Raw genomic sequence first — 13,759 nt, 5'->3', positions numbered from 1 at the left:
TGCACAGAAATCATGTCGAGTATGTAAAATAATGAAATTAGTCGAATCCAACTCTCAAAATTTAGAGGAAAATAGAAAATCCAAAGGAAGAAGCATTGTTGGTGGTTAAAAAAAATTGTATCTTCGAAACAACACTTTAGATCCACTCAGAAATTGGCAGATATATTCTGCATATTGTAAAAGACATATCTGCCAAGTTTTATCATCCTCGATGGACCGGAAGCCACCCTTCGAAATTAATGTATGACTAACAATAACTCCAAAGGGTGGCTTGGATTTTCTATTTTCCTCTAAATTTTAAGGGTTGGATTCGACTAATTTCTTTATTGTACATACTCTACATGATTTCTGTGCGTTGGTTCTCTTTTTTTTTTATTTTTCAATTTTTTTTATTTTTTTCAAATGAACATTCGAAACTTCAGCTACATAAAATTTCTGGGTCTATTAAACTTTTTCCAGTAATTTTTATCATTGAAAGAAGATAGTTCACTACGTTTTTGAGCTATTCTTACTACAAATATTACTAATTTTGAATTTCTTTTACTGGTAAATTTTACTTTTCATTGACTAGTAAAAATTACTATTACATTTCCTTCGTGTATCTACTCTTTCAAACGAATCAGTGAATATTGATTTCACTGATTCAGTTTAAGAGAGTGAGATGTAAATGAGCTCAGTACATCAACAGTTTCCGAACCACGAGTCAATCTAGAGATTATTCAAGAAATTACCAACTAGACTTACAACGACACTTAAGAAATCTAAAATCGGATAACAATTTCAACTGAGCCATCAATAAAGAACAAAACATTAAGTTAAACGATCATAAAATAAATTATTTACAATTGTTACATTGATCTAATTTTAATATACATCAATTCCAAGAAATGTAATTGATGTTAAATAAAACAGTATAAGATGATTATATTTATAATATCATAAATATCTTTTATTCTTTTAATTTTTAATTTAATTTGCTAAATTCACTCTCTTAACCGAATCAGTGAATATTCACTAATTACCAGTGCTAATCCAATTACTAATTCACTTAGTGATTACATTGGCATTGAAAATCAGCAAATAGTCCTGATTTAGAATTGTTTGAACTGATTCAGTTTAAGAGGGTAGCTTTTAAGCTGCTTCTGAAAATAGTTGTTTACATTATTGAACATTTCGTACATCGTGTGTATATAGATTACATGCAACATCAGAATTGCTGAATAGATAAAACACTGATCTTGAAACTGTTTAATACACAAACAAAAAGTACAGGGAATCTTACGTGTTATGGGACAAAAGCAGGATAGCCAGACTGCATCGATGTTCAGCACATATGTAAATTCCAACTGCGCCCCACCTCAACAAAGTCCACTTGTTCCTCGAAGCGCCGTACATTTTAACGGTATCCCACAAGTAATCTGGGTTGTTGAAATGAAGGCATGTCGGTTTAACTTTATTTGTGGTCAGTAAATACAATCAAATCATGTAGCATACATCATGTCAGCTTTCGCGTAATATGTAGTATAATCAGTGATGGTAGTTATGCAATAATAAGTCATTTAAAGGATCATATCATTTTTAATGATTAAAAAAAAAGTATAAAAGTAAAAAAAATTGTTCTTAAATTCATTTAACTTTAACAGCTGTACAAAGTCAATGATCTTTCAAGCAGTGCGATTCGGCCGACTAACGGAGATTCATTCGACTGCTACCTACTAGTCAACGTCAATATCTTCGTAGTTATTTGAAAATCCAGCGCATTTGAACTCCAGATATTTTATTGGAATTTGGAATTTTACATTTATTTTAGTGATTACATAATCCAGAGTTCCTGGCTTGCATAATAAAGTAGTCCAGATCAATGGCTTCATGATGAGGTTATCGAGATTCATAACATTGGATTTAGACAAATCAAGACTCATAATAGTAGAAATTTAATTATTAAAATCTCTTCTTTGTTGAGGGCAGAATTCAACTAATTTTTATTTAAATAAACCATCTATTACTCGTTAAAAGATCATCATTTTGATATTATAGATTATTGATCTAGAAAAATGCACGACAGCAAAACAAATATTTGGATAATAAAAAAATAAATAGATAGATAAGTAGCTGCACTGCTACACTGCAAATCGTAGTGTTTTAAAATGACGTCACTTATTTGATTAACATTTTAGTAACTTTTCAAACACTTCCAAGTGCATTAAAAGTGACGACGATGTCAATCAAGTAGGTGACGTCATTTTAAAACACTTTAAGTGAATTGAAATAAAGCACTACGATTTGCAGTGTATCTATTCAAGAATAAATTTGTTAAATAACAAGTATAATAATACTACAAAAAAAAACGATTATAGAATTAATTTTTTACAAAAACAGTACAGATGAGTACAGTCATAATTGAGAACAGAACAATCCAAAACTTCCAGAAATAGTGAAATTACTACGTATTAATAAATGTAAGTGTCACAAATGACGAGTGCACGTTTCGAAGTTTAGAAATAAAAAGATTTCTACCCAACAGTCATTTTAAGTTCTTGTAAGTAAATTTGATACTTACGAGTTATCTCATTAGAGAAATGATTACACTGTAAATCTAAAGTGTGTTAAAATAACACATCTTGAGTGTGTTCAATGTTAAATTGTTATACACAAACTATAAAACTTTGTAGTCATTTCTAACACACTTCAAGACGTGTTAAAATCTATAGTTTTTTTTACGAAGTTTAACATTGACTATGTGTAGATATGTTTACTTATAGTAACACACTTTGGATTTAAAGTATACTTACAACTCAAAATTCACTGTTGAGAAGAAATATTTGTATTTATACTATTTAAAATTTGCACTTGTCATTTTTATTTACAGTTAGTAGTGTAAAAATTCAATGCCTTTCATGTAGGCAAGAAAATAATTTATATTGAGTAAGTACAATTTACAGTCTTTAATGTAATTATCTTGCTTATGAGAAAATCGAATTGCTTTCAAAAAATTCAAGACTTTTTAACCCCACAACTTCACTTGGTAGCCTTAGTCAGGAATAAATAGTCTCAAAAATAAATAAACACACTGTAAATCCGAGACGTATTACAGTAAACTTATCTACATGTGTTGAATGTTAAACGTCGTAAACAAACTATAGATTTTAACACGTCTTGAAGTGTGTTAAAAATGACTATAAAGTTCCATAGTTTGTGTATAGCAATTGAACATTGACAAGCTCAAGGTCTGTTACTTTAACACACCTTCGATTCACAGTGTACTCATAATAAGATGAATTCAAGTAAGGAATCTCAAATTTGACATTTCTTCTTCCTAAAAAATAATACCTATACAATTTATGGTAGCTTTTATCTAGCGTAGAAGAATTTGATCATATCTCAAAACGAAGTCAATCAAATCTCGACGGATTGAGATCTAAAAAACATTGAATCAAACCGAAAAAAAACAAAATAAGATGCTGACTGATTTTAATTGAGTAAACTGTACGATTTAAATATAATAAATTTAATTACTTTTAGCTTACATAAATTGAAAAATAGTTTAAGTCAGTAAAGATATTATTTATCAAGCTTATTTAATTCTTAATATTACATAATTGAGCCATTAATCTCATTTTTGAATTTAAACCATAAATCGGCTGTTTTCTCACCGATATTAAATTTCACAAAGCTGATTAAAGCTGCAGACCTTGAAATGTTAAAAGTTACTTCAAGAATCAACTCAAGAAAAAAGACTGAACGTGTACAATCACATTACTGCATCAAAAAATGATATACATGCAAGATTAACAGAAATAACTGTGGAAATGTACACTTTTTATTCGTTTAACTCTTATTAATGTAACTTTCATGACCTAAATAAAGTTGCAATTATCAATTCTTTTTGTGGAAATAAGAAATTTATACGAGGAGATGATAAAAGAGAAAAGAGATTGACGAACATGTAGAAATTAGAAAAAAAATATCATATACTTTATATAAATATATATGTCTATATATGTATAAGCAAAATCTTTTCTGCATGTGGCTAATGAATATACATGAGAACGAGGACCGGTCAACCTCAATGAAGAAGAACATAGAGGAGTTAAAGAACAGGTGATAACGGTATATCGTAGATTAAATACTGCTTGATCATAAAAGCCTCTGAAGTTCATTTTTCAAATGTTCGTTAATAAAGAGAGAAAAAAATTCAATAGTGGTTAAGTATTGATATAATTGTATTACTTAAATAAAATAAAATCTAGAAATAAATGCAATGCTTCTTTGGGAGCTTTAAGTTTAACAAAGAAAAAACCACACATGATAATAATAATTAATGTACCTATATAATTTTATTCATTTATTTATCCATCAGCAGATATAAGTCTGATTATCTAGCCACAGTAATACCACACATAAGTTATTTTGTGTAATTTAAAGCGAATTTCAAACATTTACTCAATTATATACTCATCTATCATATGTAACTCTGACGCAACAAATATGTATTAAAATCCTGACAATGTATTTAACAGTTAATGCTTTATTTTCCCTTTTTATTTATACATAAGACATAACTACAATAAATGTCAAGCTATGAGGTTTGCACTTCGAAGTATTCTGAAGTCTTTTAAGTGGCACGTGGTATAATTTATTTTGCTTTGAACATCCGGTTGAACTTGAAATTTTTATCATCAAATGTTGTGATGAATTGAAGTTATAAGCCAGAAATATGTTGATTGAACTAATATTCCTACTTTTGGTTTAAACATCTATCGTATTAATAGTCTTGTCGATAATATGGAATGTTGATTTAAAGCAGTATGAAGATGGAGAGCACTCTTGAAACACGAATCGAGGTCGTCAGGTCGATCTCTGGGTAAAAGAAGGTGTTCAAATTATTTACGTTTGTTTGCAGAGGAATGTGAGAATCGTGTGGATGCTTCTGAGGATTTGAAAAAAAATTAAAAGCATGCAAGATTTATGATAAATTTAACTAGTAAATGATTCTCGTTCTTAATAAGTTCATATTAAAGGTCATGAAAAATTTATGATAAATATGAATGCTCATTTTGTAAAATTATGGGTCATTTAACGAACAATTTTCAGGCACGGAAAATTCTTTTTTAATATAAAAAATCTCTACAAACCTATGAGAAATTATGACAATCATTAATGATCATGTTAAGGTCAGAGAAAACTTATAATGAACAGGAGAAATGTTGTTGAGCGGAAAAAATTTTTTAGATAGTATTGAGTTATTTACAAATGACGATGACAAATGAAATAGAATTAAAAAAAAATTCATTACTTATGAAAGCTTAACGTCAAAAGTCTTGTATCATCTATGCATTTAACACCAAAATCATTTGAATAAACAAAAATGTCATTTATGTATACATATATTACTTGTGAAACTGTAACTTTTTTTTTTATTTACTGTTGTTTTTTTTTGTTTCTTACTAGTCTACTTATCAAATATTGATCTTACCTTTTTTCAACAGTTGTGTTTTTCACGCCTTCCTACAGTTCATACCATGAAAATCTACTCTACTAACAATTGAATTTTATTATTAGCTGTTGGTAAGTCTGTTTTCAATGACACAATGTTATGTGGTCGGAAAATAAACTTAATGATAGTGTTGAAGATGATAACTTGAATTCAATTTCAGTTAGTAACTTGTTCCGAGTGAAAGAAATGAAGATTACATTTTAGATAGTATCTCAGTGTCTGTTAATAAAAATAATAATGATAAAAATAATATATCACATTTATTATATAATTTTGAAAAGATTGAAAGTTTTATACGTGTATAATTAATAAGTAAAGATGATAAAAGTACCTCTCCTGTCAATCTTTCTTTTTTATACTCTGGTATTACCTAAAAAAAAAATACGTGAAATTTCCATTGTGATTACTATAAAATATTATAATAACAATAATAACATAGTGATGATTGTTTTATAAAGTCATACTTCCGAAATATTTTAATAAGGTATCTTTTTTCATTAAAATTGTTAATTTGAAGAAAAATTTCCGAAGATTCTGTTAAATTTAAAGATGACTCCTTGTTGATTTTCATCTCTGCAATGTAAAAATGAAAAATAAATAAATATCAATTGAAATTCTTTCAACGATAAGTATACTTTGATATTTGTTAAAAATAATATTTGAAAAGTTCTTATAAATATAAAAATCTAAATAAAATAGAAATTTTTATGTGCAAAAATTTTTAGATACTTTATAATTTTTCTGAAATCTACTTACCATCAAATAAGGGGGCATATTTGTAAAAATTTTTTGTAAATTCTATTGTATCAAGCGACACGTTTATTTTAGTAGTGTCTCGAGCGCCAAGTATGAATAGCGGTGACGAAGGCACTACCGTGTCTCTATTCCGCTCAAATTAGCACTTTTGAGGTTATGCTCCTTTAAATTTCTAATTTCTCTGCAATAATGACATAAACTTTATTAAAAAATCTTTGAAAACCCCATTGATTAGCTACGACAATAAATTGCAATTGCTATTGTGTCCTGAAAATCATTTATTTGCAAAAATAAAAATTGGCCACGCCCCTTGGACCGCATTTTAAGTAAAAAGAATCGTTTTCCTTAAAAGTACGACTTTTTTTTATAAAGTTGGTACTACCATGAAGTTGCTGCATGACTATGGAAAATATTATGTTGGTAAAAAATGAAAGAATTACTGAGGCGCCAAATTATAAATGTAAATTTTTTTTGGTATAAAAAATTAATAAAAAGTAATAAAGTTTTGGGGAGTGTATCAATAGGGGGGGGGGATATACCGTGTACCTATTACTTAAGGAAAATTTATATTTACGGGCTAGTAGTTTCACAACTATAATTAATTTAGAAAAAGTTTATTAATTCCGTCATTTTTTTTTTGTTTTAAATGTTAAATAGTTAGTAAACTGAATTTTTACTATTAATAATTCAATAACTTTTATAAATATTGAGAAAAAATTAATTTCCATAAAATACAACATCTACTTGAGTCATTCTTCCAAACTGCAAAAACATAACAAAACTGAATTTAATATATCTCTTTCTATGTATTTATAATGATAAAAATATTAAATTAAATATGGCAACGTTGCAATTTAATAAACGGTTGGTACCAATGAATTGGGTAATGTAAGGTTAAGTAATGTGTATCTGGCGGTTGGTTTACGTTGACATTTAAAATCATGGCCTATAATCAGCAATTACGTGAAAAAGGAAGATTTGTGACCAAAAGAAAATTAGAGTGGCTTGATAATGTTCGCGCCGCAGTTAAACGCAGAAAAGCACCTCAAAACGATGCTGAAATAGAAATTAATGGACGACGTTTTGTGGAGTATGATCAGTTGGGAAGCGATTTATGGTGTCACATTTGCAATGAAGCTTTATCATTGCTTTATATCGAGGAAGAGACACAAGTTGGTCTTGCCAATTTTGTAAAAGTGAGGTGTCATAATTGTTTAGCATTATATGATGTTAAAACAGCTAAAAGCAGTTTTACATCAGATGATACTGATAGGAAACGATATGATGTGAATCTCAAAATTACTATGGGTAAGTTGTTTATTTTTACAGAAAAATGTAGTTATGATGTGTGTAGTGAATAGCAATTATTGTTATTTGTAGCTATGCTTGATGCAGGCATTGGTGTAACCCATTTAAATGGGATATTATCTGCAGCAAATGTCCCCAGTATCAATCCAGTCACTGTATCACAACATGAAAAAATTGTTGGGCCAGTAATTAATACGTTAGCAGAAGAAACTTATATCTAGGCAATCAGAAAAGAAAAAGAGTTGACTATTCTCAAATATCAAAGGTCAATATGACGTCTGTCAAAAATAGGTTATTTCTATTCAATTTTTTTCTTTGTATACCATATAATGATTGTATAAAATTTGAAAAAAAGAACATTCGATTCGTTTATGTATTTCATGTTTTAATATTTTCAACAGATTTCATACAGGAGAAATATAGATATTGTAAGAGTTCGCATAATTAACCAATGTTTTTCTTATAGCAAAATGTTTTTTTAGATTTCTAGGTACTAACTAAATCACTTTCAGAAGCTATAATAGTAAAATAAGTATGTTAAAACTGCTTTGCTCTATCACTAGAATAAATGAATTGCTGGTATTGCATAATTTTTTGATTTGAACTTTCAAAAACTTTTATTAATTATTCTGTCTTTTAGCACTCTATTTCCTGAATGACTGGCGTTATGCTTGGAGTTTTTTCTTTTATTACTGAACTTTTTTTGTTGTCTAATTTATTTTAAAGATCACATTTCTTTCTTATGTTTGGTTTTAAAAAAATACTCTTTTATTTGTAAAGTGATGCTTATGATGAAAAAGGTCGGGTTAAGTTGCGAGCTAGTTTAGATGGTGCATGGCAAACAAGAGGAAATGGGGTTTCATATGATAGTCTGTCAGGTAAAGATCTAAAAATTTTAAAATACTATTTATTAGGAGTTATAATTCGCAAATCTGAATTAATTCGAAATTTTGTTTTTAAGGACATTGCTCTTTGATTGGAGTCGAAAGTGGGTTAATATTAGGAGTTGAAATTCGTCGTAAATCTTGTTCTACTCGGGTCAATGGACAATGTAAATGTGGTGAAAAATGTTCAGCAGATTACACTGGAAGTGCTAAGTCAATGGAAGGAGATATGGCAGCATCATTGATTGCTCATAATGAGCATCTCCAAAATGAAAATTGTATTATAGCGTTTATAGTTGGCGATGATGATGCTTCGACCATGTGTCGAATCAGACAAGAAATTGATTATGATCTTCAAAAAGAAAGTGATCTTAATCATACAATTAAATCACTTAGTAATAAATTATGGAAAGTTGGTATTAAAAATGATCAGAAGAAGGTCATCGACTATCTGACAAATGCCTTTTCTTATGCTGTAAAAACAAATAAAGGTAATCCAACAGCAGTTGAAGCTGCTATCATGAATGTAGTTGATCATTCATTTGGTAAACACAGTAAGTGTGGAGCATGGTGTCGCTTCTCAAAAAATCCTGAAAGTTATCATCATTATGGATTGCCCAATGGACAAGCATTGAAAGAAGAAGATCTTTATTGTAAAATAAGAGAAATTTTTCAAACATTTGCAAATAATGCAACTAAAATTGCTCCATGCAGTTCGTCACAAGCTAACGAGTCATTTAATGCTATTGTAGCTTCTAAAGCACCAAAATCTAGGTGCTACAGTCGATCTGACAGTTTAAGTTATCGTGTAAGTTGTGCTTCTTTACAAAAGAATATAGGTACAAGCTACATTACTGAAGTTTACCAGAAACTACAAGTATCACCGGGTAAACATACTCTTGATTTTCGATCTAAAAAGGATGATATTCGACTTAAACAGTCCGCAAATGCAAAAATAACAGAGTTTAAACTCCAACGGAAAAACCGAAAAACTCGTCGTTCACAATCAAAACAAAAAATGGAAAAAAGGGAAGGAATTACGTACTCTAGTGCCTGTGGATTGAGCGATCCTGATATTCACCAAATAATGTCAGCAGAAGAGAATTTACCTGAAGATACTATTCCTGTCATTTTTGACCTGGAGACATCTGGATTCGGTGCTTCAGCAGAAATCGTACAAATAAGTGCTCGATGTGATAAATCGCAATATTCTAATTATATTTTACCATCTCGAAAAATTCATGAAAGAGTGACAAATGTAACAGGTCTTTTTGTTAAGAATGGAAATCTTATTTTGAAAGATAGTAAAGGCTGTAGACGAGTTCAGACAACTCCAGCAAAAGATGTTTATAGTGGCTTTATGAATTTTTTAAAAACACTATCTTCTAGTGTAGTGCTTGTTGCACATAATGGCATAACGTTTGATGCTCCTCACATTATAAGAGCAATGAAAACTTTTGATTTATTTGAAGAATTCAAAGCAGTTGTCAAAGGTTTTGTTGACTCAATTAAAGTTTTTAAAAACGTAGAAGAGTTGAAATCTAGAATTAAATCAAAAGGAAGTTTTAAGCAAGAAGAACTTGCTAAATATTATCTTAAGCCTCAGAGTGTGAATGATGCTCATAATGCTGTCAACGATACTGCTGTTTTAATAGATCTTATTACAAAATTTTCAATTTCTAACTTTGATTTAATTAAATTTACTGTTCCACTTCACACGATTATTAATTCTGCGCATTTAAAACTCGTAGAAAAACAAAAAAAAGCAGATTTTTCATGTTTTAAAAATATTTTATCAGCACAACTTATTAACAAAATGATTAAAGCAAATATGACATCAATTAATTTAAAAGAAACCTGGGATAAACACGGTAAGGAAGGTAAAAAAATGCTTTTAGGTTCAACTGCAGGTAAGATGCCTCGAGTTACGAGTAATGAAAAAATCATTAACAAAGTGTGTGATTATTTCGAAACATAAACAGTTAAAAAAAAATATTGATTTTTTTTGTGTTCATATATTTAGATATATATTTATATATGTATAAATATTATATTTTTCAAAATATTTATTAAAAATAAATAAATGTTCGTTTTCAGTTTACTTATTGTTTATTTTACTTTTTCTTAAATATGTCCATTTAACCTTTTATTCCTAATTCCTGTTTTTTTTAAATCTATAAATTGTGATAAATTCATATGAATTTATCACAAAATAAATATATGTAAATATGTGAATAATTAAATTGCAACATAAATATTTATTTTAAATTTCTATGGCGCAATCTCAACCTCGTATAGTTAGAAATCTGCTATATTGTCAGCGGCGTTGCCAGATTTTTCAATGTCAAAAGAAGAGAACCACAAAATTTGTTATTTTAGTGAAGTATTTTCATTAATATCTTAATATTTAAACGATAACTTCAACTTTTTTTTTTTTAAATCATAAAAAAAAGGTTTATTTTATTCTATACATTAAATTTATGTGAGTTAGTTCTCTGGAAATATCTTTTTTTTCAGTAATGAATGATAAAAATGTCTATGCTCCATATAAGCCTATGTTAATTTCACGAACTTTAAACTTAAATATCTTGTTAAATAAACGATGAAATTTATTTAAATTTTTCCTACCGAAACTTCATTGCATTTTATAAAAAAAAAATATATTTTAACTTGAAAAAGTTAAAAATTAATTTTTATAAAATATCCTTAAATAAAACAACCATCTTTCAATAAATGTTCTTTTAGCGCTGGTGAGCGTGTTGAATGCTCCTTTCTGTCAAACGTACCTATACATAAATCAAGTAAGTACGGTAGTTGATAGTAGCGGTAAATTAATCATAAATTGTCAGACGAAGATATTTTATTTATCTGTCAATAGTTGTGACTGTACAGAGATATTAAAAAATCGGTGTGATTGATTTTCTGAATACTTTTTAATAAAATTCAATTTACAGGTCATCGAAACAAGAACACAAAATTTACTAAAAGATGAACAAACGAAACAAAAAATTAAAATAGATGTTTCTACAAAGAAAAAAAAAAGAAGTAGTGTGGGAAAAATCTCAAGCTGCGAAACAAAATGTAAGGGTTATTTTATTGCAATAACAATGAAGTAAAGTACAACCAAATGAACATTGTCATTTTATAGTTCAATGTCTTGTTCCAGATATTACACATCAAAAAGAAAAAAAGAAGAAGAAGAGAAGTTGGAAAAGAAAAGAAACGGGTTCGACAAATTATTGAAAATACTAGGAGAAAATTAAATAGATTTAAAATCATGTTTTCATGTTTTTTTGAATTTTTCATAATTTTGAGGTACAGATAAATTAAAATATATACTTTTTTTGGTAAATAAATAAAAAAAATAATCAATGAATATTCTACTAATCATAATGAATATACTTTATATCCAATAAATACATGTACTAGAGGATCATTGAATAAATAAACACAATGAACGGTTGAAACTGTTTCTACTCCACCAACATTGTAAATTTACTACTAGCACATTTCGAAAGGGGCACAAATGTTATATGACCAAAATGTTCAGGACAGTATAGTACTGATACAAATGTCGCTCCAGTACAATAGTATAAGGCATTAAAGACGCAACAGTTAAAATTGTGTTAAAATTATTAATAATTTTTTTCAAAATTACTTTTTATTTAAATTGAGTTTTTGGGAAAATTCTAAATATAGATTTACAGAAGAATTCAAATAGTTATTCTGTTGACTTTTGATTCACTCTCATGTGAATGCAGCATGAATCTTCTGTCTACTTACGACTTCATTCTGAACGGTCAATTTCCCCCTAAAGAAAACCAAAGTGTACAAAGTCTAGAGATTGTTATTTATTTTATAATGTTTAACGAAAAATTAAGTGACTCATAAATGATAAGTAAGGTAGCTAATCCATTTTTTACATTTAATCACAATAATTAAAAATTGAACATAATAAGTATTTCTTTTCTTTTATTTGTAGGAAATTCTCATGAAAAAAGTTGATGGTGGGAATGCAATAGAAGAGAAATTGTATCCTACTAAATTGAAGAAAAAGAGAGGAGGAAAAATTTAAAGAATAGAATTTAAAATTTATGTGTTCACATGAATTATTGCACTCATTATTTTACTTACATCTCCTCACTTATTACTTTTTAGATTTTATAAGTTAAAATCAGAAAAGGCGCAAAAATCTAATATGCCGGAAAATTTAAGGTGCCGCTTCTAATTCTGAACCTGCGTGGATGTTATGCGCGACGATCGATCGTACATTCCGCGCTGTCATTATGCCGTGTCCGTATTATGCCGACCGAGTTTTTCGGTATCGAAAACGACAAATATTTATGTACATTTTAAGTTGATAGGTAATACATAGAATGTATTACCGATGGTTTGACGTTTTAAAAAAAATCGTTTTACGTTTTTTGAAAACTAATTCATGTCCTTCAATCAATAATTTTGTTTATATCTCAAGATCGGTAAGAGATGACAATTTTTTTTTTTATTGAGTTGATAATTAAATACTACCAGACTAAAGACTATTATACAGTACCGAACATAAATGCTGTGTGATTTTCTATAGGACGGTATAGGAAAATCGCCTGTAGAACCCTTGAAAAATTGAACAGCATCTATGTCCGGTACTGTACTATCTATATACAGATAGTGATGTCTGTTCTAAAATTCCATGTCGTAGTAACGGAGTCGAATGATGCACATTCCGTTTGTTGTACAAAGAATCGTTAAATCACACCAAAAATAGCCCTAACGGACTCCACAAAAATACGCGCCAAGTATGAATAACGAAGACAATAATCATCGTTCATCAAGTGCGATCTCTATAAAACTTCTTTATGTAAACAACTACAAAAATGCGTGAAATCATTGCAGCCAAGTATTTAATAAAAGTATTTTTATAAAATTACATAATAATTTAACGAAAATTAAAAAACAATTCTATTTTATTTTATTAAATATAATTAATCTTTATGTTCAAATATTTGGCTGCAATGATATACATACAACATTAAAAACTTTACTACTTTTTTGAAAATTTTCTACATGGGTTATTTATAAATTCAATTGATAGAAAAAAATTTTCTATTTTTTAAAAATTTTTTTTATTCTATTGAAATTAAAAAAATAATATTTTTGCTAGCATATTCTGTTCATTAGTTTCATTCATTAATGTTCTCAAGTAAATGTTATACGTGCTGTTAAATACCCTTGTTACAAAGCTTATAGAAAATTAAAATTAATTTCTCCTGTCGTTTTATAAGAAAAGGTTTTTCTCGTATTGAACATTATAATGTTC

General features: G+C 28.4%; 1 long non-coding RNA gene across 1 annotated transcript; it reads left to right on the top strand.

Moving 5' to 3' along the window:
* Nucleotides 1-6,311: 6,311 nt before the first annotated feature.
* Nucleotides 6,312-11,647, top strand: LOC118072216 (uncharacterized). The gene is made up of 3 exons (XR_004690994.1): nucleotides 6,312-6,406; nucleotides 11,191-11,246; nucleotides 11,400-11,647. It is a non-coding gene; the product is annotated as an uncharacterized lncRNA (long non-coding RNA).
* Nucleotides 11,648-13,759: the final 2,112 nt, after the last annotated feature.

The sequence above is a fragment of the Chelonus insularis genome, unplaced genomic scaffold (genome assembly GCF_013357705.1).
Source record: "Chelonus insularis isolate UGA/USDA-ARS -01 unplaced genomic scaffold, ASM1335770v1 contig_89_pilon, whole genome shotgun sequence".
Lineage (NCBI taxonomy): Eukaryota > Metazoa > Arthropoda > Insecta > Hymenoptera > Braconidae > Chelonus > Chelonus insularis.
Note: the sequence above shows the minus strand (reverse complement) of the source record. Positions and strands in the feature narration are given on the sequence as shown.